At 36.6% G+C, this 24,912-nt stretch overlaps 1 long non-coding RNA gene across 1 annotated transcript; it reads left to right on the forward strand.

Annotated features, from left to right (window-relative positions):
* Nucleotides 1–3,254: 3,254 nt before the first annotated feature.
* On the forward strand, nt 3,255–21,731 carry LOC147584723 (uncharacterized). The gene is made up of 4 exons (XR_015255920.1): nt 3,255–3,361; nt 8,067–8,246; nt 13,414–13,534; nt 21,076–21,731. It is a non-coding gene; the product is annotated as an uncharacterized LOC147584723 (long non-coding RNA).
* Nucleotides 21,732–24,912: the final 3,181 nt, after the last annotated feature.

The raw sequence follows: 24,912 nt of genomic DNA on the forward strand, positions 1-24,912 counted from the left end.
CAAATCCAGGAATCACCTTTAATGCTACCAACCATTCATTAATGAAGAATTATTATTTTTCAATACTTATTTTTGGATTATAAGGTGGAAAAGGGGAAAACGTGAACTTCTTAGTTGGATATTCTTTTTTCTCCTAAAACACATACAGAAAATTTTCACATTTTTCATGTGGTCCCTTTTTCTTACTGCCTATCAATATATCACCTATCATCACTCTATCTATCTACATCTACCTACTTCCTTGCATATTTACTGTATTCATTAGTCAATGATAAACAATACTACACAGGGAGACTTTTTCTTTCTTAATATGGGCACAATACTTCCTACTAGGCTCACTATTTTTTCCCTTACTAATATTCTAATTTCCCTCCATGCGTTCAAAAAGCACTCACTGAAGGCGTAATGTATATTGAAGGTCAGGGACACAAATATGAAGGAAGAACTTCTCATAAATCAAGAGGGGGAAAATAGTGTTATGGAGGATACAATCTTGCAGGTAAATATGTGTTAGTCGATAGTTACTAAATAGTTACTAAGAAAAGATGAAAAATAGCAGGTATGAAAAAGAAAGATGAACCCTTTAATCGGTTTCTAAAAGGGAAAGTATGCTTGATATAGACTTTGACATTTGGTAGGGCTTCTGCAAATGGAAGAAATATCAAATAGGGCATTGCAAGTCGCTCTTCTGAAATACCTCATGATGGATATGTGGCTGAACAAAGTCATATGGATAAAGATTTATACTGGAGGGAAAGAAGGTAAAAAGTTGCCATCCTATATATGGTAGCCATAGACACATAATAAAATATTCTTTTCATTAGATTTTAGGCATATTGATATTGTCCGTAGACAAATTCAGAGAATGGTCTATATGTATCACACTGAGAGAATAAATGAAGTCACTTCTACAGACCACTGACGACTCTGAGCCAAGTCTGCTTTTGGATTGGTTCCCGGAGCTGCCATTGATTTCAGTAGGAGTTGCACACACAAATCTCGACATTGAAACTAGCTGATGGACAGGATGTTATTACAAAAAGCAAATCTGTAAGATGTTTCAAATATCAGTAACAGCCAAAAGGGAAAAAAATGGCAGTTAATCAAATGTCAAAGCAACACCATGTAGAGACAGTTTTGTCCCCAGAAAAGTACAGGCAGTTCCTTGTGACTGAGTCAAGTTTCATCATCTCAAGACTAAAATACATGACCTTCTAATTTTGAAAGGAGAGGATTCGACCAAATGGCAAATCAGTTTAATCTGCTTTTAAAAAAATTATATGTCTGGGGAAAAAGTAAAACCATGGAAAAGAAATGAAATGTATAAAAACATATGAAAAACATAGCACTGTGACTTAGTGAATATCTATAGTTGAGAAACACAGTCAGAGGGACTCTTTCAAACTGTGAATCTGGTTATGTCACCTCCTCTGAGGGAACTCTTCAGTGGCCTTTTTTCTTACAAAAGATACAAAATGTCTTAACACGAGTCTCAAAACTGTGCATGGCCTGGCTCCCACCTAACTGTACAGGATCATCTCCAGCATGCTGGTCAGGCGCACACCCTGCCCTCCAGCCCACAGCTTGTCTACAGTCCTCATGCTTTCTGGCATCTAAGGTCCATTATAGAAACAATTTCTCCTTCCTGGAAGGCTCTTTCCTTCCCTCTTAAACTAACCCCTATCCCTCCATTAGCTCAGTCATCTTTTCCTTAAATAAGTGAACCAAGTCAATTTCTCCACTATCAAACTCACAGAAATATGTTCCTTTACATTTTGTCCCTCCCTTTGCTAGTCCATAACCTCTACATAAAGACCATGTATGTATTGATCATCTTTTTGTCTCTAGTGCCTAGAACACTGCCTCTACCTTAGGAAAGAAACTCAATAAATATTTTCTGAGTGACTGAATGAGTAAATGAGACATCAGGGCAAATGTTAGTAACAATCACCCTAATACTGGTTGAGTTCTTTGAAGGCAAGAAATAGATAACAATCTTCTCTTAGTAGACTGACCAAAAATTATTAATTCATCTCTTATTCAGAGAAGGGGGCTTATACACCCTTCCCCAATAATTATGATTCCCATTGACAGATATCTATGGAACACAGAGAGATCACTCTTATATCTCTATTCTGTCTTTGCTATTTCCAATGTGAAAAGTATCACTCAATACAGAAAATACTAGATTGTCTATATGGATAGAGACTTGCAATCACTCTCTAAGTGACTTTCTTTTTTTTTTTTTCTCCCCCTTTTACTTTATTTATTTATTTTTCAGAGAGGGAGCGAGCGTGAGCAGGGGAGGGGTAGAGACAGGGATAGAATTCCAAGCAGCCTCCATGCTGACAGTGCAGATCCCAGGGACTGTGAGATCATGACCTGAGCTGAAACGAAAAGTCAGACACTTACCAGGCTGAGACGCCTAGGAGCCCCCTAGTGATTTTCTAGGAGCAGATTAAATACATGAAAAAGTTGAAATTTCTAGTGCATGTAGTCATAACTACCTTAATATGCAAGGAAAAATAAGCTTTAATACTCATAATATCAATTATCAGATCATGAAGCACTAAAAATAAGCGTTGGCAAGGACACTGAGAATGACTCATTAAAACAAACAAAACAAGAATAAATCCTGCAAGGGAGAACTTCAAAATATTCTTGATGCTTGTGATTAGCTGAGCATACCGCTGTGTTGGCACAATGGGGTTGCTTTTAGTGAATTCCAATCCTGGAAAGATTCAAGAAGGTATTATAAAAATTCTTAGCAGCTTAATATTAATAGAAGTTTTTAAACAGTGTTATGTTTAAATGTGTTGTCTTAAAATTTTCAATGGGTAAGAAACGTAAAGCAATTTATTATTAACATCGGTAGTCTGTGTGTCATGAGAGCCTGAGGCCCTGAATTGTAATTAACAGAACAGAATTAACTCTCATCCCCCCCAAAAAAAAGAAAAGAAAGAAAGCACAATAGGAGAATAAGAAAAAAGTCTAAAAACAACTGTAATAGACAAGTAGCATTAACACCAGAAAGCCCAGAGACACTTAAAAGTGATGACAGCCCTTTAAAACAGTGGCAAGCAAATCTAACCATCTGTTTCCAGAAACAGAACTTAGCCAAAGGTGTTCCAGGCCTTTGTAGAATCATCAGTGAATCAAGTACACAATCTAATGTATCTATGGGCAACCAGAAAATATATAAATAGAATAGTACATTTTGACATAGTTATGTCTTCAAAATCACTTATTAATGATGTACCTTTGAAAATAAAGAAAAAATCATCCTCAAACTATATCAGAATCGGGCATTGTGAGGAATGTTATCACAGCATGCCAAGCTGTGAAAGAAATCCAATATTATGTAAGATAATCCATATAGTAATAACCTATTGGATTTATATTACAAGTAGGTATTTTATAAACTTTTATATTAGTGGAGGCTGAGCGACTAGGTAATGTATTCAACCAAGGTGGTAACATTCTTAAATGGTAGGAAGAACAAATTTTTTAGGTGATATTATTTGACTTTAAAGTTCACGTTTTCAATGCAATATTTCATGATATCTTTGAAGAAAAAAGTGAAACTCCCAGATTCATACTAGTATCTGCAGAAAAATAATTTCTGAAGAATTAACATGATGTGATTTTTTTCGAACAAGATTACTTCCTTTTAGGATACTGATTATTTAGGAGATTAAAAGTGGGTGAAACCTTCCTCTTCCTTATCAAAGGAAATTCACAATATGCCTAGCTCCAGGAGGCATGCTTAAATGAGATAAAACCAGTCATTAAAATCCCTTTTCCTTTTTTCCATATTTCAGAGAATTATTCCATGACAAAATGACTATTATTCATCTATACGTGGGTGCTAGGAGAGGACTTGTCTTTCAGGCTTAGAGGATAGCCTGGGCTTCTGTAGTGCAGAGCTTCTGAATGGCTTACCCACTTCCTACTCCTACTGAAAAATTGGGTCCCAAGAATGTTTCCTTGATGAATACTTTGGCAATTTCCAAACTGTGAGTTTTTTTCCTCTGGTTACATGATGTTAAATTACAGTGAAATCTACAAGCATTTCAAAGTACAAAGACTGCCAAGGCCTTTTCTGACACTCATTTCCTATCTACAATTACCCAACCCAAAATACATGAGGATAATACTATGAACTCTTCAGTATGGCCTTCTTTTCCTTAAAATTTTTTTTTAATGTTTATTTATTTCTGAGAGACAGACAGAGTGCGAGTTGGGAAGGGGCGGAAAGAGAGCTAGACACAGAATCTGAAGCAGGCTCCAGGCTCTGGGCTGTCAGCACAGAGCCCCAACAGGGGGCTCAAACTCATGAACCGAAAGATAATGACCTGATCCAAAGTCAGGCACTTAACTGACTGTGACACCCAGGTGCTCCTGATCTTCTTTTGAAATAAAATGAAAAGACCTAAGTGCTTATCTGTACTCAGTTTTTTTCACAACTTGAATTTACATTGCCAATATGAAATACTTTTTCTTGTCACTGATAACAAAACAGCCTGATTCTTAAACCGTGATATTTCTGGGTTGAAAATAGGGTTGTCCTCCTACCATTGGTAAGAACAACTTTTTAATCAACCATGATACTGTCAATAACGTATTAACCATGTCTTCCGCCGCGCCCCCCCCTCCTGTATTCTGATGCTTTGACATCTGGGGCCTTGCTGAAGCTGGAGGGATTAGAGATAGCAAATTGACCCAGAAGCATGCTTTTCAAGTGGCAAACCAAACAACCTGGAGTTCACACCCTCAACAACCTTCATTATCAGGCTCTCATACTCCAGGCCATTCCAGGGCCAGGTGGCAGACATCTATGCCCTAGAACCCTCTTGACCAACCCTGCTTCTTCCTCATGTGGAGTTTTTTCTTGGGAACTATGACTATTGTCTTCGTATTTGTTGCTATTACCAAAGCTAAATAACAGGACCTTTAAAAAAACATGTACCTGAGGTATAATTGTATGGCAAGGGTTATAAAAACAAGGGTTTCTGAGAAGGAAGCAACATGTTAAAATTCCTCTAGTAGGTTTAAAAAATGTGGAAGATCCTGAAAATTGGAAACTGAGTGAACAAATATCAGGTGTGTAAGCCTTAAAATTCCAGAGGGATTTCAAGTTACTCTACTACATATATATTGTGTACCCATCTCTCCATTATTGTAGTTTTTTCTGATGCCTCCCTCTAGAGGCAGGAGTGGGTATGACAGTCCCATCTAGAGATAAGGTCACTTGCTGAGGTCTTAGAGGCTAAAAATGAGTAAGGAAAGTAGAGCAGAAATGTAAATCAAGTTCTTGAGAAACATGAGTGTAGGGAGAGTCATCAAGTACCATCATCATCACCAGTCAGCCAGGATTTATGATTTTCTTTTTTTTAAATTTTTTTTAAGAATCTTTATTTATTTTTGAGAGAGAGAAAGCAAGCAGAAGATGAATAGAGAGAGAGGAAGACACAGAATCCGAAGCAGGCTCCAGATTCTGCACTGTCAGCACAGAGCCAGACATGGGGCTCAAACCCACAAACTGTGAGATCGTGACCTCAGTAGAAGTCGGATGCTTAACTGACTGAGCCACCCAGGCGCCCCTATGAAGGATTTTCTTAATGCTAAGCATAGTTAGGCATTAAACACATAAACATAAACATTACAAGGCCCCAATCTGAATAAGGGTTTGATCAGAGAAGCAGACCAAATGGGTGCTATAGCAAAAGGGAATTATTACAGGGATTAGACCTAACACAATTATGGGAGTTAATGAGTCTATACAAAGCTGTTGCTTTTTTGTCTAGCATTGGGACTGACATCATGACAGGTCAGCCTTGAATGTAACTTGGAGCTGAATAAAAATTAACTGGAATACACAAAGGTAAAATAAAACTTACCTCTGTGTTTTACCCCATTGAGATGGTGCAGGCAAACCAGGTCCAAGGACCTAGAAGGGAGTCCCACAGGTCCAGCCAAGAGGGTCCCTGGCTACTCAAAGTTAGAAATTAAACACAATTACCAGGACGTGGGAGCAGAGTTTATTGAAAATATAGAGAGAGTACAGGTACAGAGAGAGTGTCTGAGAGACTCGGAAAGGAAAGGAGAGAGTCTCATCTTTGCTCAGGGTCCAGGCTTTTTATTAAGAACTGTGGTCTGGTATACATGTCCTCTTATGCATCTAGAAGCAAGTCAGAACAAAAATATGGGCCCAGGTGTCCTTCATAAGAAAATTGTTCCTTGGAATGAGAGGGTCTCGGCATCTACATATCTAGTGCCAGTGGTCTAGAATGTGCATATGATGGCTTTGTCCAGTCATTCTCACCTCGTCCTTCCTTAGATCTTATCTATTGTGCTGGAAGACTCTAAAGATGTCATTAACTCCTGTCTCTGACAAGGAGGACATACCCTTTTTGCTCTATGAGACATGTGTAAAGTGGGGTACAGGTCCTAGCAAGAATAGAAACAGGAAAAGGAGCAAAAAAGCAGATTTTTCTGGAGTCCTTCAGTTCCCCTATCTCAGAATCTTGATAACGTAAATGACCTACAGAAGAAGCTGGCACTGTTCATCATTCACCACAGAACTATATGTACATCTGGTCCATGGCATAGAGAAATTAAAAGAGGAGATATTTAGGAAGCTGGTAGAGCTGCAGGCCTGGATACTGTCTTATGCCAGTTTCAGAATTAACAGAACAGAAACAACATGTGTGCTTTGCCAGTGTTAGGCACCTTATGCCAAACTCAGTGCCTAAAAAATCTTCTCATTCACTTCTTCTTCCAAATCTTGCACAAACTTCGATTGTGGCCGCCTCTAATCTGGATCTGCAAAGGGAAGGTGAGCTCCAACTTGGCTATATTGGCACAATAGAACACCACAAAAGTTGACCCTTTGTCAAGCTGGCATCTGTACATACTTCTTTTAGCCATACTTAGTCTCTCAGGAAAAAATAACAGCCAAGTGGTGCTTCTGCCTAAAATTATATAAGTTTCCCTTGTACAGTCAAAAACATACTAATTCTTTCTTAAAAAGGACACATTCTCTCTACCCACCTTGGGTGATGTTCTTTTCTAGATGAACCACATTGACCCTTTGATAGTTCATAACTTAAAAACTGAGATAGGAGATAACATAACACATCTTATGTCAGATTACAGGGGAATGGGAGAGGGGAAAATGCTAATTAATTAATTAATTAATTAATTAATTAATGTGTTTACAAGTAGATTTATACCAGAATAGGAAGAAATATTAATAACTATTATAATCCTCAGTTCTGTAACTGTTCATGTGCTCCTAACTGCTATTTATTTTTAAAAAATTTTTTTTTCAACGTTTATTTATTTTTGGGACAGAGAGAGACAGAGCATGAACGGGGGAGGGGCAGAGAGAGAGGCAGACACAGAATCGGAAACAGGCTCCAGGCTCTGAGCCATCAGCCCAGAGCCCGACGCGGGGCTCGAACTCACGGACCGCGAGATCGTGACCTGGCTGAAGTCGGACGCTTAACCGACTGCGCCACCCAGGCGCCCCCTAACTGCTATTTATAACTATCTTCATTGACTGACTAGCCATTCTACATAGCGTTTCCTCTCAGCAATCACTTTGTTGGTCCTAATTTTTTGCCTGGTAGAGTGATCCAAACTTTGTTTCCTGAATGGTTTGGTCCATTATCAGTCCTGCCCTGAACAGAATTGTGGTTTCCCATTGCCTTTTATCATTTGTCATAGGCAATCCTCTCCATTGCCTTCTTAACCTCATTTATTTGCTAGTAGCTCTAATATCTCCAGGATAAAAGAATTATTCCCCACAGCCAGTACAATGGCCCTCTTGTTTGTCCATCAGTTCACTAACACAAGGAACCCAAATTGGCTAAACAGCAACTTCAACTTCAAATTTTAATGGAACCCTTGATGTGAGCCCTGGCAGAGGCGTTCCCCTCTTGTGAACTAAAATGCCTAGATCAGAAAAACCCAAAGTCACAATTATTGTAAACAAAATTTTTGTCGGCAAATGACTGAGGCATAAAAGAGAAATAACTCCCGTTTCCATCTTTGTTTCTCAGACCCGTGAATACTGACGAGGATGAAACAACATCACATGTTAATCCCTGATTGAGTGATACTACATCCTAAGGAAATTGCCCAACCCCTCAAGATACTTCCAAGTGTGGTTGTATTTGAGTCTTCAAAATGTCATTTCACTATTCTCTCGGGACAACTGCTTCAGGATGATAGGGAACATGGTAAGATCAGTGAGTTCCATGAGTGTGATCCAACTGTCACACTTCACTTGCTTTAAAATTAGTTGTTTGGTCAAAAGCAGTGTTCAGTGGAATACCATGGTTATTAAGGCATTCTATAAATACACGAATGGGGTTCTGCCAAAAACATTGTGAACAGAGAATAAAAATCTGTATCTAGAATAAGTGCTTATCCAGTGATACTAACGCACCCTCCCTTCCATGAGAAGTGTGTTCCAATGCAATCGACTTGCCACAAGGTGTAGATTAATGCTCAAAGAATCCTGTTTTTCCAGAGTATATTGGTCACTCATTGATGGTTGCTGCCAGACTGGTCGTTAGGAGTGTAAGATCACATTACTGATCCCATAAATAATACCCCTGCCAACACAGCCACTTGTGACTGTGATGGAACAATCTGACTAATACTGACCAAAAATGGTTATCTTCTCCACAAAACTATTAAAATACCTTTAATCTTAGATTACCTTTTGGTGAACATTTACATGGGTCACCAGTATTTTTATATTCTCTGCCCATTTTTTTGTAGCTGTTTGTTTTTTGGTTTTCAAAGTATATTTATTTATTTTGGGAGAGAGAGAGAGAGCAAGTGGGGCATGGGCAAAGAGAGAGGAAGAGAGAATCCCAAGCAGGCTCCACACTGTCAGTGCAGAGCCCAATGTGGGGCTCGATCCCAAGAACCGTGAGATCATGACCTGGGCCAAAATCAAGAGTTGGAGGCTTAACTGACTGAGCCACCCAGGCGCCCCATATTCTCTGCCCCTTTGTAAAGATTTTCCCACATACCTTTACTCCAGAACTTATTGTACCAATTTTCCAGACCAGTTATTTGAAAGACTCTGGTCATTTAGCAAAACCATTATTCACTGCCTATAAATCACTGTAGATCCCTGAGTCTGAACATCTCACATTTCAGACAAAATGAACAGCCAAATGCATTGCTCAATGGTCTGCCCACTAAAAGAATTTTCCTTCACAATGATCCTTCAAGGACACCCTGGAATGGGGCTGTATTTTTGTATTCATCTATTTTATGTAGTTTTACCATATCATATAGAACCACCTATCAACCAGATTCATTCTTTTGCCTTAGTCAAATTTTCATAGGGAACTCCCTATGAGGTCAAAGAAGCAGACTGAAAGGGAGGAGGAAAAACAGCAGGGGTACGAGACATAGACATCTAACCCAAAATATTCATGGGACTTTTTTATGCCTTCAGGATATACTTGGACCTAAAATTTTATAGACCAGGTCACTTGTTAATGGAGCACTGCTGTGCATACCATTGAACATCATGGTTTTATAAGACAGGTATACTCCACAGTTTATTATGACTCCACAGTGTTATTATGACTCTGCCTAATTCAATGGCAGAAATTCCATCTTCAAGGGTGGCTTACAAAAAATATCCATCCCAAAGTTCTTCATAAAAACTAGAGCTCCCCTCACAAACATACTTCTCACTCCCTTTAGTAGGAGCAGTGTCCTTCAGATCATCCTACGGACAGAGTTTGGAATTGGTGGACCAGGCTTTACATGATAAATTCCCTGTATCAATCCAATCTCCCCTAAAAATGTGGATGCCTTCTTTTATAGTATACTAGCCAGATTGTAGAATTTAAACTTCATTTAGTGTAATCCACATTTGGGTCCAGGTTTTATAGTCTTACTGAAAGAATACTCATAGGATCAAGCAAGAAGCAAAGACAAAGGTCAAAGTAAAAGTTGAAGGGAACAAATTGAGCTAATAGTCAGATGATGCCTGCAGTTGTGTACATGTTTTAAAGAAAAAGGGTTAGGATTTTCTAGGCCATAACCCTAATTTTTGAATGGATAAACGACCCTGTGGTTCCTTAATACCCACACAAGACCTCAGCAATATCACAAAAGTTTAAATTTGTTTTCATATACACATGCTTACAACGTCAGTCCCACATCCCAATGACCTGCTGTGTCAAGTCAACTGAAACTATGGACTTCCAAATGTCTTTGAGGAAATACTAGATTCATTTTTCAACAACTTAGATAAATACACAAGATAAAAGAATGATCATAGGAAGCCCCTTTTCACCATAGGAAAATGATATCATGCATCAATACTACTGACCAGTAGAGATAAGAAAGCTTGGCCTGATTCCACTCTAAGGTTGAAATGAGGAGGTCTGCTCTTTCTCTGCTGCTCTACATACAGCTAGGTGGGGCGCCTGGGTGGCTCCGTTGGTTAAGGTCCAACTTCAGCTGAGGTCATGCTCATGCTTTGTGGGTCGGAGCTCCACATCAGGCTCTGTGCTGACAGCTCAGAGGCTGGAGCCTGCTTCAGATTCTGTGTCTCCCTCTCTCTCTGCCCCTCCCCTGCTAGTGCTCTGTCTCTCTGTCTCTCCAAAATAAATAAATGTTAAAAAAGTTTAAAAATACAGCTAGGAAATAGACAACGAGTTTAATTTTCTGTCTTGGCCTAGAAATGCTCTCCATTGCTTCCAGCTTTTGTCTTCTCTTCTGATCCTGAGTTCCATGTTCTGGTTTCCACAGCTATGTTTTGGTTAGTTGTGCCAGTACTTTCTCAGCTGACTTGTTTTTTTCATCTCATATAAGAGAGAGTTGATGGTCTTTCCCAAACCCTCTGCCATAAGAAGCAGTTTCAGACATTATAAACTCTCATTAACTTTAAAAACCTACAATTACAAAGGATAGCAACTAGATCTGTGATAAAATAGAATGGTACAAAAAAACTCTCTGGGTCCTCTGCAGAAATCATTACTACTCCTGGTGAGACAGTCATGAGAAATCCTTGATTCCTCAGTCTAATAAATAAGTAAGGAGAATTATAGGTAATTATTTACTACTTCATAGCAATATAATATGGTAGTATAGTTATTTATATGATATACTGACCACATGCTTGATCAAGGACTACTCTTTCTGGAAGACAGTCACCTGCTTTGTTAGGCTATTAAGGTTTTCAGTTAAGTATACAAAGAAGTTTCTTTTTATATGCATAACATGCTATTTTCTCTAGCTATAGCCGGAGTATGGTGCTACATACTGTGCATGTGGACACTCCTCCTTCATATTATCTATTTGCGTATATCACTACACGTGAACACTTGTTTTTATAAGGACCACTGGAGAAGATGAGAAAGTGGTAGAAGAGGGGGCTGGACATCCATATTCTACTCAGCTTGCACTTGGAACTGGATTTGAGTTCCTTGTTCTGGATTTAATCATCATCTGATTAGAGGGGTCAGTACCAAATTGTGACAATATTTTGTTTTCATAAGGCACTGTCATGTTGTGGAGCATATAGAGAGGCTAAGTGAACTCTTTTCTATAAAAAGATTGTGAAACTCTAGGGACAAGCAGGTGACCCAATGTAAGAGCTATTCTTCCATCCCAGACACAGCATCCAGCACAGCTCTGATTATGGAGTGTCTGTGACTTTGGGAACAGTAGAAGATGGCACCCATGACAAAGATATTGACTTGTTCTTGCTTCAGACCATTGTTGATAGCGGCAAAGGCAAGTTTCCTGCACTTGGTAGGTAGGAATAGGATACTGACAAGGCAGGTCAGAGCGGAAGGGAAGGAGAATGAGGTTACCACATAGGTAGAGCAAGTGGCAGACTTTTCATTACAGGTTCTTATCAAATGTGCTCTTGGAAATGTCTCTGGAATGTTGATTCTTTGTTGAGTTTCACAAAGATCCCACCAGTATGACCAATTATGGCTGGAACCCTTAAAAATGTAAACACAAAAGCAACGCTGTGTAAATCATGGAAATAAAAAGCACAGCATAGAGAATATAGTCCATGATATTGTAATAGTAATATTAGAATAGTGTTGTAAAGTGACAGATTGTAGCGACGCTTGTGGTGAGAACAGCATAAGGTACAGAGATGCTGAATTGCTACGCTGTATACCTAAAACTAATGTAACATTGTGTGCCAATAATGCTCCAAGGAAAAAATTTAAAAAAATAAAAAGTAAATTTGACTTCATTTGTCTGCATAGACTTTAAGGCCAGGAATGGTAAACAAAACCAAAACCAAAGGACCTTTCCAAATAGGGACAAGGTTATTTGAGGAGGCAGAAAAGTAAGTGGGGACTCTCATTCTCTTCATATTTATTTTAAAATGATTTTTTTTTGTTGTATTCCACAAACATTTTCATTTTTGATTTAAAAATACATTGGGGAACTTGAATTCATGGAGAATTTCTTTGTTAAAATTGTCTCCACTACAAGTAGCAAAAGTAGGAATGCGGATTATTTGAAAATGCATTTTTTAAAAGCTTGATGCTTTTATTTTAAGCAATTCCATTCAGATTTGTGTGTTGAATCTACTTTTCATTTGATTGATTTGATTGATTTCTATGAACTGCACTATGGCTGAGAGGTTATTATGTATGGAATTTGGCACTGCTGAGATTAAAAAAGTAATCACAGGTTGTACATTATTTCTAAGAAATTGATGGTATCACACTGTTATTTACTTCAGATTTCTTCAAGGACCTTTCTTTGTTTGATTACATACCTTCCAATTAAAACGCAGGACAAAAAAAAAATTCTGTCTTAAAGTAGGCATGTTTAATATGGTTTGATACATATTGAAGTCATTTCAAAAGGGAAACTTGTTCATATCAAGTAAATTAAGCACCAAGTAACTCCCGTTGCTATGTACTTTCTGTACTTTCTCGCTACGTACTTTGGCAGACTAGGAGGTGAAATGGACTTGGTAGTTTATCTGCATTGGTCCCAGCCACTACTAGCTCTTTCAAAATCCAGAACGTGGCCTCAAATTGGGACAAAATCCTTCACTAGAATGATGTCCTTCAAAATAGTCTGTTGCTATCACTGTTATCATTAAAAAGTAAAATTCATTTATTTTTTTAAAAGAATACCTGATTTTTTCTTTAAATGCGTTTTGCTGATCAGAACATACACCCCTCATAAAAATTTATGGACGTACATGGAAAACTAACTCCAAGATGCTGCCGTACTTTTGCACATGAGCAGACTGCTGGCAGCTAATCTCCCTGATTATGCAAAGATGGAATTATAGCGAGAATTACTGACAGGCTGGTACGTTTGGATTTCCCACTTCAAAAGTGGTGAATTGTTTCCTTTATGTTCTGTGACAAATGACCTACCTAGCTACTTGGCCATGCAGAGAAGCTTGGAATGATCACAGAAGCTGACAGGGCTGCTGATAGTGGGGAAGGCTGGCTGCAAAAAAGTAATGTCTGCTAAAAACAGATCCTTCCAGTATAATCAGGTAAATATTCTTTGAGTTACAAAATGTTCTATGAGCTGACTCTTAAAATTACTATCAAGTGTAGCAATAAATTTAAAAGAACACTCAAGCTTTGTTTACACTATTTAGAACAAATTCAGAAATAATATATGGTCAGCAATAGCAATGTATATGTGTGTGTGTGTATTTGTGCATGTATGTGTATATACACAAACATCTGTATATAATGTATGCACATATAAGCATATATATGTGTGTGCATATGTGGTGACTAAGAACAGAGAACTGAAATGAAAACGTCAAATGTGAGCTTCGATCTTTGATTTAGGAATATATACAATATTTATTAATAGATTGTCAGGGGACTTCAATTATTTCCTCAAATTTTACAATATACTGTTAAGTGTATATGTAGTGAGCTATTTATGTAAGGATTGATATTTTTAGACTATAATTATCTATTAGACTTTTTGATACCAGAGTCATCTTTCTTCTAGGAAAGCGTGTCTAGATCAGGGTTTGAATTTATTGAATGTTCTACAAAATAAAAGAAATTAGGAAAGCATCTTGACGGGGCAAGACGGTCAAGAGAGAGATTTTAGGATGGTAGGGTCCTGAGCACAGTTGTCCTAACAAAAGGTGTAACAAAGCCTAACAAATATGAAGCAGTGTTCACAACTAAATGTGTAGACAAAATGAAAGCCCAAACACTGGCCATGTGCTCAAAGAAAGCAGAGCTTCCAGGAACATGAGAAAGAAACTCAAATGATTGATTGATTGATTGATTGTGACTGAAACCCAGCTTCATAAATAGAAACTTAGTGTCAGGAAGCATCTAACTATAGTATAGAACAGCCATGGGAGAATAGGACTGTTCTTTCTGATCAAGGATTTCAGATTGTTTCTATCAATCAGAACCATCTGAAGAAAAGGGCGCCTGGGTGGGTCAGTTGGTTAAGTGTCTGGCTCTTGATTTCAGTTCAGGCCATGATCTCATAGTGTCATGGGTTCCAGTCCTGTGGTCAATGAACAGAGCCTACTTTGGATTCTCTTTCTCCCTCCATCTCTCTCTGCCCCTCCTGCTCACACTCTCTGTCTCTCTCTCTCTCTCTCAAAAAAAAGGTTTTTTTTCTGAAGAAATCTTACTCAGATTGATTAGATTGCCCTTCTGGTGCAGGTAGATCAAAGGTCCTTTACATTCTACAGATGTGCAGATAAAGTAAGTTGCTCGGTTCGACCAGAAATTCTTGGAAAGTCCTAGAGACCACACATAGCGGTGAGAAAAGTCTGTCAATGATTCGTTACTGATCCATGATGCTAGCACCTGTCCTTTGAGGAAACACAACAAATATCATTTCCTCTAATATACAAATGATACAATGCAAGTTTAAAATGGCAAAATGTTTAAGGTCACAGTTAGAAATAGGATGTAAATTAAGCCTTTTTAATTCCAAGTTAAACATTCCTTCCATTAGGCCAGACTGATGTGTAACATAAAGGACCATCTCATTCCTTTCTCCATTTCTCTATCCTTCACTTCATTGCCTTCCTGTTTTTCCAAAACTCCTGTCAACTTCCAATTCTCTCTCTGTTTCTTTTATGAAAATCAAACTTTGACATTTTATTCTACACTCTGTATGCCAACAGAAATTTAGTTATTTAGGCACTTCAGGATAATATTAGGTATTATTCCTCTAGTCAGGAGTTTGTGAAATTGAAATTATATCTCTCACTGGCCCTATGCAAATGAATGTGGTCAATTGTCTGGATTTATATCTATATTTCTTGAGCTCTGATTGTGTAACACAACTCACTTTTGAAATGCACAAAGAGTTTTTTTAATTGTAATTATCTTTTAAAAATTGAAGGTGCTTAGCCTTCTTTAGTACCAATCATCATTCTATCATCTATGTCTGAAAAAGTCTTTGAATTTCTTCCAATTAGGAAATCGTTTCTCTGGTGAAAATTCTTTGGGAGCTTCTACTCTTAAAACTATTATGACCTTGTGCAATAGCTGAGTGTTAGCATTTACTGAGTAATTCAATCATGTGACAACTGTGATGAACTTCCTGTGTACATCTGTCCTCTGGTCAAGTGGAGCAGAGGCTGCCCAACACAACTTTTCCCACCGCAATCCACTCCTTACTTGATTCTACCTGAAAATAAACCCAATGCTTACGTCAGAAAATCTTGTTTATTTAACCCCTTTAAGTCCTCAGGTTGTAGTTTTCAAATTAGAAGAAATTCAAACCACGAAAGGAGCTTATTCAAAATTACAAGTTGTGTTTTCCTCAACTTGTAGGATTTGTTCCCTTTTGCCCACACACAGCAACTCTGGCAATTTAACGTGTTGATAAATCATTTATTCCATGTGCTACTTATCTAAAAAGCAGGTCGTGTTAAGAAAATAGAAGCTATATGACAACCCTCTACACTTTAGCTGATGAGTTGCTGAAAAATATTCACACAGTTAAGCACAATGTTAAAATCTAAAGATTTCTGGTATCACTATCACATCACATCTTGTTCTATCTCAGTAAGTCACCTCACATTTTACCTCAGAGAGAAAACTGAAAATATCAGATTCTCACTTCTCTCTCAATCAACTTACTTATATTTATAGCATCATTTCCTCCTTATCAGAAGTATAAACAAAGTTTTTCTCTCTTTGTTCAAGGTGTTTCCTATATTTATCTAGATCTATTTTACAATCTTCTCCTCAGACTTGCTTTTGAAACTACATTCTTGCTCCCATGCTTTCAAATCTTCTTTCTCTCCCAAGTATTTTTCTTCAGTACATAAATGATGTAAATACTCTGTTTTGAAATTTAAAAAGTAATTTTATTTTATATTTTTAAATATAATTTATTGTAACACCCAATGCTCATCACAAGTGCCCTCCTCAATGCCCATCACCCATTTTCCCTCTCCGCACCCCCGCCACCCGTCCACCCTCAGTTTGTTCTCTGTTTTTAAGAGTCTCTTGTGCTTTGCTTCCCTCCCTCTCAGTTTGTAACTATTTCCTTTTTTCCCCTTCCCTTACCCTATGGTCTTCTGTTAAGTTTCTCAAGATCCACATATGAGTGAAAACTTATGATATCTATCCTTCTCTGACTGACTTATTTCACTCAGCACAAAGAGTCTATCATTCTAAAACAAGACACAAGCTGCACGAGAATAAACCCACTCTTTTTCTGTGTGGCAAAAGTAGATACTTATCTCAAAGTATTTATTTCCCTTGTTTTTCCTGAACTTGTGAGTGTTTTGCCATTTCATTTTCCAATGTTATATTCTCTCTTTTTAATTTATTTTTATTTTTTAAAGTTTATTTATTTAATTTTTGAGAGAGAGAGAGAGAGAGAGAGCGAGCAGGGGAGAGGCAGAGAGAGAGGGAGAGAGAGAGAATCCCAGGCAGGCTCAGAGCCTGATCCTGGGCTCAATCTCATGAACCAGAGAGATCATGACCTGCGCCAAAATCAGGAGTCAGACACCTAATTGACTGAGCTACCTAGGCACCGCTATTCTTTTCTTCTTCTTCTTCTCCTCCTCCTCCTCCTTCTCTTTCTCCTCCTTCTCCTTCTCCTTCTCCTCCTCCTCCTCCTTCAATTTTATTTTATTTTATTTTATTTTATTTTATTTTATTTTATTTTATTTTATTTTATTTTATTTTTTGAGAGAGAGCCTGACATAGGACTTACAAACCATGAGATCATGTGAGCCAAAGTCAGATGCTTAACCAACTGAGGCACCCAGAAGCCCCAACCCCTATTCTCTCTTATTACCTTATCCATTATCAGAGTTTTTATTTCCATATATAGTCTATTGGTTCCCACATCTACCTATCAGCCACAACCTCTCTCTTAACCCCACCAGCTTATCCATTTGTTTAATTGAATTCTCTATCTGGATATCCTACAGATACACCAAATCAGTGTGTGCATAACAGAATTCATTTTCTCTCCACCAAAATTTATTCCTCTTGAGCTTGTTGCTGCTGACAACATTTACCCAATTACCTAAGTCATCCTACACTTAGTCTTCACTGTTACTTATCTCCCACCTCCAACTTCTCACCAATATTTAAGTTCCTACCTCTTTTGTGTCTCTCCAATTCATCTTTCATTTTGGTGTGTTTTGCCTGAAGCATTTGGAGATTGTACCTTCTGGTCCCATTCCCCTCAAATCCCCCTAATTCAAAAGGAAATACTTAGCAAATTGAAATGAGTAATGTATAATGAAGATAATATAATGAATACATAAAATAATGAAGTAATGTATAATGAAGTTGGGTTCAGACAGGAAAAAAGTTGGTTTCACTTGAGAAAAATCAATAGTAGTAATGCACTTCATTAAAAGATGAAAGAAAAAAATTATATGACCTTCTCAATAGATACCGAAAAAAGATAGATAAAATTAGATGAAATTCAAAGTATTTGATAAAACTCAGTATACGCTTATAAGAAAATGTGATCATTCTCACCTGGCACTATAAATGAGGTTTTAGAAGGACTCCCACTTTTGTATCAGTTCAGCTACTACGGGTGGCAGGGCACAAGAACACCGAATCCCACTGCCTCACCACTTTCTTTGTAAGATAGTTCTACTGTGAAAGGAACCTTTTGAGTGAATCTGTTTCAGTAAATACAGAATTCAGGAAGTTGAACCATGGTGATTCTGTCAGAAGTAGGACAGGGAAAAAAGTCCATAGCTACAGTTGGTGTCTATTCCGAGGGGGATATACCATTGCCTCCTCCCTTACAGAAAGGGAACAGTGAAATCAATCTTTCACCAGCAAGCATTTGGCTGGTCCTCCCCAGATCTAATGCTATAATGGGGGCTATCTTGTCTTTGTTGATTTGGAAGTCTTTGCAATAGCAGTAGCCAGATCAGCATCAAAGAAGGAAAACCCAAGTTGCTTAATTCATATATCACCTGCATCCTGATGCCATAGCCACTTAGCCTAAGAGACTATTGTGCATGCACTAGGGTGATTGGCACAAGTTGCCTGATAGTTGCATAATGAGTGACTTTGTCCACCAGATCACTGACACCATCTTCTGCGGTGAAAGCTCTTTGGTGAACATTTTGTGGGTCACAGCTATTGTCACAATTTGAGTGAATTCCAAGAGATCCAAGCGTATACTTCTCACCTCCAACCACCTCCAATTCTCTAATACCTTTCCTTTATTTGTAGGAAAATTTGACCAAATTGTTAACTAGTGATCATTAATTGGTTCAGAGTTTTACCTCTGATTATCTCTCCTTCTAATCAAAACTTACTTATGGCTTAGAAGGATTTCCTTCCCCACTACCCCACACAGCTATAATGTTGCTCCTGACTGCCAACAAACCCTAAGTAGACATCTGAAAAAAAGCTTGATTATTTTCTCCTTTTGTCAACTTCATATTGATTCATTAGGCTACAGGCATAGCTGCTGGAAAAAAAAAAAAAAAGATGCCCCCAAATTAGTGCCTGAGAAAAGAGAAAAGTGTATTTCTCTCAGGTATTAGAACAGAACTAGTAAAGTAGTTCTGACACCTTCAATGTGTGGCTTTCATCTCCAGCTCCAAGGCATTTGCTCTAATTTTAATATTCCTTCACAAATGAAAAAGGGGAAGGTACAAAAAGAGCGTTTATGAATCTTTTCAAGGACAAGAAGAAGGAGGGAATCCATTTCTTGTGACATTCCACAGGCAAGAACTTAATGACATAGCTCTTACATAGTCGCAAAGAGTCCATGAAATTCAGCCTTCAGGTAGACCATCATGTTCCCATCTAAAATGGCATCACTATGGAAGAAGGGACAGTAGAGAATAGAAGACTATTCACAATTGACCATGGTGTAATTTAAGGTGCATTATATATTATAACCCAGAAATTCCACTCTAAGATATATATCCTCTTGTACATGTGGTTCAGAAAACATCAGGATCATTCATACTTACACAGCATTCAATAACCTATTAAATGCTTTTTTATTATCTCATTCCCTCTAGCACCCCTATGATTTAGGTACTTTCCTTCCACTACTCGGTTGGAGAAATAATGAATAGAGAGATAATGAAGAGAGAGAAATAATAGAAACAATAGAGAAATAACGAATAGAACTACTACAGTAAGAGATACAGATGGAACGTACAGCCTGTATATGTCATATCATATAGAGCAATGTTCATAACAGTATTGGTTGTGATAGCAAAACCAAAAGAACTCAAAAGAAAAATGGAAAACAAGTTAAATGACCATCACCACAGAATGGATACATAAGTTGTGGTATATCCATTTAGTAAACTTATTGTCACAATCAAACTCAGTGGCTATTGTCTGCTAGAATTGCCTCTGCATGGGGGAATGCCACAGAACAGATAGCTCTTAGGAAAATATTATTGAGGAAAGAAAAGCCAATTGTAAAGGAACATATATACTATGACTCCATTAATGTAAAGTTCAAAATCAACATAAGCAAATATATTGGAGAAATGAAAGATTCGTGTTATAATTATCAAGTAGAGAAAGTTAATAAATACAAAGTTTGATGTAGATTTGTCTATTGAATATAGGGAAGCAAAATGGAAGGTATTTGCAGGAGACTTCAAGGCTAATAGCTGCATTCTATCTCCTAATTTGTATCTATTTTCTATGCCTTCTACATATTTTATAAGCTTTTTATGTCTCAATTTAATATTTAATCAAAACAATTCTAAGAAAGGGATAATAAATCAAATTCGCTAAAATTGAAAATTCATCTATAGAATTAAAAGTAACAACATAAGTCCTTTTTGCACTTGTACACAATTAGATCCTTTATTTTTTAAAAAAATGATTTATATTATTTTGCAATGGGAGAACTTTAGAAATCAAGTAAATCATGGTATTGTGACTACACTGCATGTGGGAATAAATAATGAGAGTCAATGATGACACACACTTCAAATAACAGGTGAGAAGTAAGAAAAACAAAATGAAAAAAATTATATGGTTAATTGAATGTCAAACAACTGCATTATTTATTAACTTCATTCAAGTGAATTGTTTACCCAAGCAGAAATTAGAAGGAAGTGTTAAACTAAACATGTCATAATCACATTTCTGATGCTAACAAGTCTAGATATTAAAAATATCCTAAGAAAGCACTGTATCTAGGCTATTGCAAATGAATTTTATTAGTAGGAGAATTAACTTCTTACACTAGTACAGAAATTTCAACCACTCATAGGAGTAATGTTTATTTCCTCTGTAATTCCTTGGTGGAGATCATACAATTGTAGCACTTCAATGTGTTTAGAGAAAGAAAAAAAAAAGTTTCCTTCTTTAGTTTTAGCCCATCTCCATTGGCAAGAATACTCCTTCTGTCCACGTGTATTTGCTACTATGGGAGTAAATTATGTACATGTTCTTCAGGAGCAGCAGGAAATCTGAAACACTGAGAAGCATAAATTGTTGTCAGGTGGAAAACTGTCTAATATTGTTAGTAAAGAGAAAGTACAAAATAGAAGGAATGGATTAGCTTAAGGTACCGCAAGGCATTTATCTAACTGATGTTAAACATCATTCCTTACAGAGAAAAACTGCAGCACCCCAGAGATAAGCGAAATCATACACCAGCAAAAGACTTTAGATTAATGAAGAAAGAGAGCTGAGGTGTTACAAAAGCTTCTTGGCTACCTCCTCTTGCCTCAGACATATGCCTGCCGACAGGTACTGAGTATATGACATCTCGAGGACTTTAGAGAATAAGCAGTATTTTAATTTGTTGAGCAATAACTAAATGCCAAACATCTGGCATAGAGTGTCTAAAAATCCTTTCAATGGTTTTGCAAAGTAGGTATAGTCATCTCTACTCTATGAGTGGTACAGCTGTAGATTAACAAAGTTAAGCAATTTTTCCAAGATCACACATCTCATAACCTAGATGTCCCTAACTATAAAACCCACATGTTTTTCATGACACCAGGCTCCTTCATGAAGTTGTCCTAAGCTGTGAAGATGATTTTACATTTTTTTGCACATTATGGGATGGGCTTGGGATATAAATGCTTTCTAAAGAAAATTCTTCAGCAGAAGGTATAAAGTTGGGTCTAATAACACATGGTTGTCCAGCCACATATCATATTTGTATAACAGAACTTGTCAGAAACATGTCGAAGATAATGTTTACATTAAAATTAAAATATGACAAACATTGATTTGGAAACTCAGGCCTACTTATAAACTATCTAACTTCGTAATTAGGGAGCTAAGAGAGGATTAAGGAATTAGGAGTAGGAAGAATACTAACTAAAATGAAAATCTGAAATGATGAAATAGATTGTATGAACTAATGTCAACGTTTTATTGAATAAGGTAATATATATAAAAATATTGAGCCTTACATAAAAATACATATATATATATATATATATATATATATCGTCCAAAGCATGCCTGCTGTGGTAGATTAATGAAGTAAGTCTAGGTAAAAGTAGAAATAAAGAAATAAAAGAGGAAATAAAATTATATTCAGCCAAAATCCAAGACCATCAAAGACTTATAGAACTTTTGAGCTGGAAGGGACCAGGGAGATCCTTTCTTCTATATTTATGTGCATAATTAAATAGATGAGTAAGTATGATAGAGCTATTTGGTATAATACATTACAGTAAATATTCCTATATAAAATAAGCACGTTTAGACTACGCATTAAAAGAAAGTCATTTCCCAATACTCTGAACAATTTACTATTCTCAAGATAAACTTTCTTTCTATTCTAAAAGAAAACTCCTCTTTGATCAAAAGAAAGCAAGCAAACATCTGAGTGCTTTCACACTGTTGTAGATATAACTTATCTGACTTGTATCATAGAAGCTGCTGTAAAATTAACAATGAAAATTCTTCATTTCTCTTTAAATATGCAAAAAGGGACTTTAATGAATGCACAGAATTTTACATTTATTAAGGTATACTCCAATGTTCTAAGCTGAACAAGATTTTTATTTCCCCAATCCTGGAAACATCCATGATTCCAAGGCACTAAGACAGTCATTGTTCATTCCATTTACTTGTCTGGTCTGTGTGTCTAACTTGATCATTAAATTATATTCTTTTAAAAGAGATAGTACAGTGAACTGCTTACAGGCATAGTCTTTTCAATTAGGAAGAACCTGACTATAAACTTTGGTTTCATCAATTACCTGGTCTCTCACGTGTTGAACTATAATGAACTAGATATTTTAAAACTATAAAACAAGGCTAAAATTAGAACCTACTTTTGGTGGAGTGAGAAGGTCCTAATAAATAACACAGTTTTTTTTCCTAGATGAACTCACAATCAGTAGAGATAGAAGAAGGTAGCATAAGGAAACCAAAATATCTTTCTTATTATAGGTAAAACTTATCTTCACAATTGTGATTTATGTCTATAAGCAAGTGAATGGGCCTCTTCACATGAAACCACAAGATGAGATTATCACACATGCCTGATCTTATAAATTGTACAGCAATGAACACAGTGAATCATATACCATATGCTAGTTAGACCTCATTCCTGAGAAAGAACTGTCCAACCAGGCATGACCGACTTTACCAAAGAAGCCACTCCATTCTTCCTGGTGACAAGAGAGTAAAAAAGCAAGAGAGAACAAGAGAATCACAGAAATACATGGCCCTCCACCCCTTACTCCCTCATTTTAAAGGAATGGAGTTTTAAATTAGAAAATAAATTAAAAATGCCTAACATAGTAAAAATTTTCAACAAATATTAAGGGGCATTTTATTTTGTATTAAGTTATGCCATGCTTTGCATAAGGTAATATCTTTTATTCTGTTTTTCTTATTAAAATAAAACACTTGACCAAATCCTAAATTGGTAAATGGAATAAAATAAGTGTTTGTTAAAATGTGAAGTATAAGACTATTTGCATTTTCTCTGCCTTGAAAATTTGGGGAAATATTTTCTTCATTAGCATTTCCAGACCCTCACCCTTGTGAGTGAAGGAAACTTCTGTTACTACACACAATATGAGATTTATACAGCAAAGTCTAACACGCTATTGAGAACATGACAAGGCAGACACTATTATATCTGTCACACGCACATTGTTACTGGGAGTTATAATTATTTCTAGGATGCAATTTTACAATACATATGAAGAGCTTTAAAAATTATTTCAAGCATTTTGACTTGATAATTATACTTGGGGAAAATATCTGAAGAACTAACAAAATAGGAAAAATGATTATGAACCATAATTTTCATCTCAGGAATATTTTGAATACTAAAAAATATGAAAGACAATTCATTGACAATATGAGCATGGATTAACCTATGCTGGTATACTTTTTATGCAGCGGTGAAACTTGCTCTAATGAAGAATTTTTTATTAGTAGGAGAATTAACTATAAAGTGAAAAAGAAGCTCACAAAATTATATATTCAATTATTGAATAAAATATATTCTATATTTACTAAGTACTAAAGTTTATATAGTGAGGCCAAAGAACCAGAATAGCCAAACAATACTGAAAGCAAAGAACAAAGTTGAAAGACTGACACTGCCTGAATTCAAAACTTACTATAAAGTTACAGTAATCATAATAATGTGGTATTAATGAAACAACAGACAAATAGATCAATGGAACAGAATAAAGGACCCAGGAATAGATGCACATAAATATAATCAACTGATCTTTGACAAGGTAGTGAAGACAATATAGCGATACAAAGATGGTCTCTTCACCAAGTGGTGATGGAACAGGTGGACATCCACATGTAAAAAATTGAGTCTAAACACGGACTTTATACTATTCACAAAAATCAATCAAAATAGACCATACACTTAAATGTAAAATTTAAAAAAAAATATAAGACTCCTAGAACATAACATAGGAGAAAATTCTAGATGACTTTTGGTGTAACAATTACTTTTTAAAAACAAAACCAAAGGCAAAGTCCATGAATGAAATACTTGATAAGCTGGTCTTCATGACAGTAACAACCTTCTGCTCCATGAAACTGTCAACAGAATAAAAAGACAAGCAATAGAGTGGGAGAAAAAATTTGCAAAACACATGTGATAAATGGCTATTATCAAAAATATACAAAGAACTCTTAAAATTCCACACGAGACACATGACCTGATTAAAAAATGGGTAAAGATCTTAACAGACACGTCATCAAAAAAAGCATGCAAATGTCAAATAAGTATATGCAAAGATACTCAACACCAGATGTCATTAGGAAATTGTAAATTAAAACAACAATGAGGCACTAGTACACATTTATTAAAATGAAGAAAATCCAAAACAGTAACAGCATATGCTGGCGGCGATGTGGGCAACAGGAGCTCTCATTCATTACTGGTCGGAGTACAAAATGGTACAGCCACTTTGGAAAGCAGTTTGGTGGTTTCTTACAAAACTAA

The sequence above is a fragment of the Puma concolor genome, chromosome A1 (genome assembly GCF_028749965.1).
Source record: "Puma concolor isolate L17-30 chromosome A1, mPumCon1.1.hap2, whole genome shotgun sequence".
Lineage (NCBI taxonomy): Eukaryota > Metazoa > Chordata > Mammalia > Carnivora > Felidae > Puma > Puma concolor.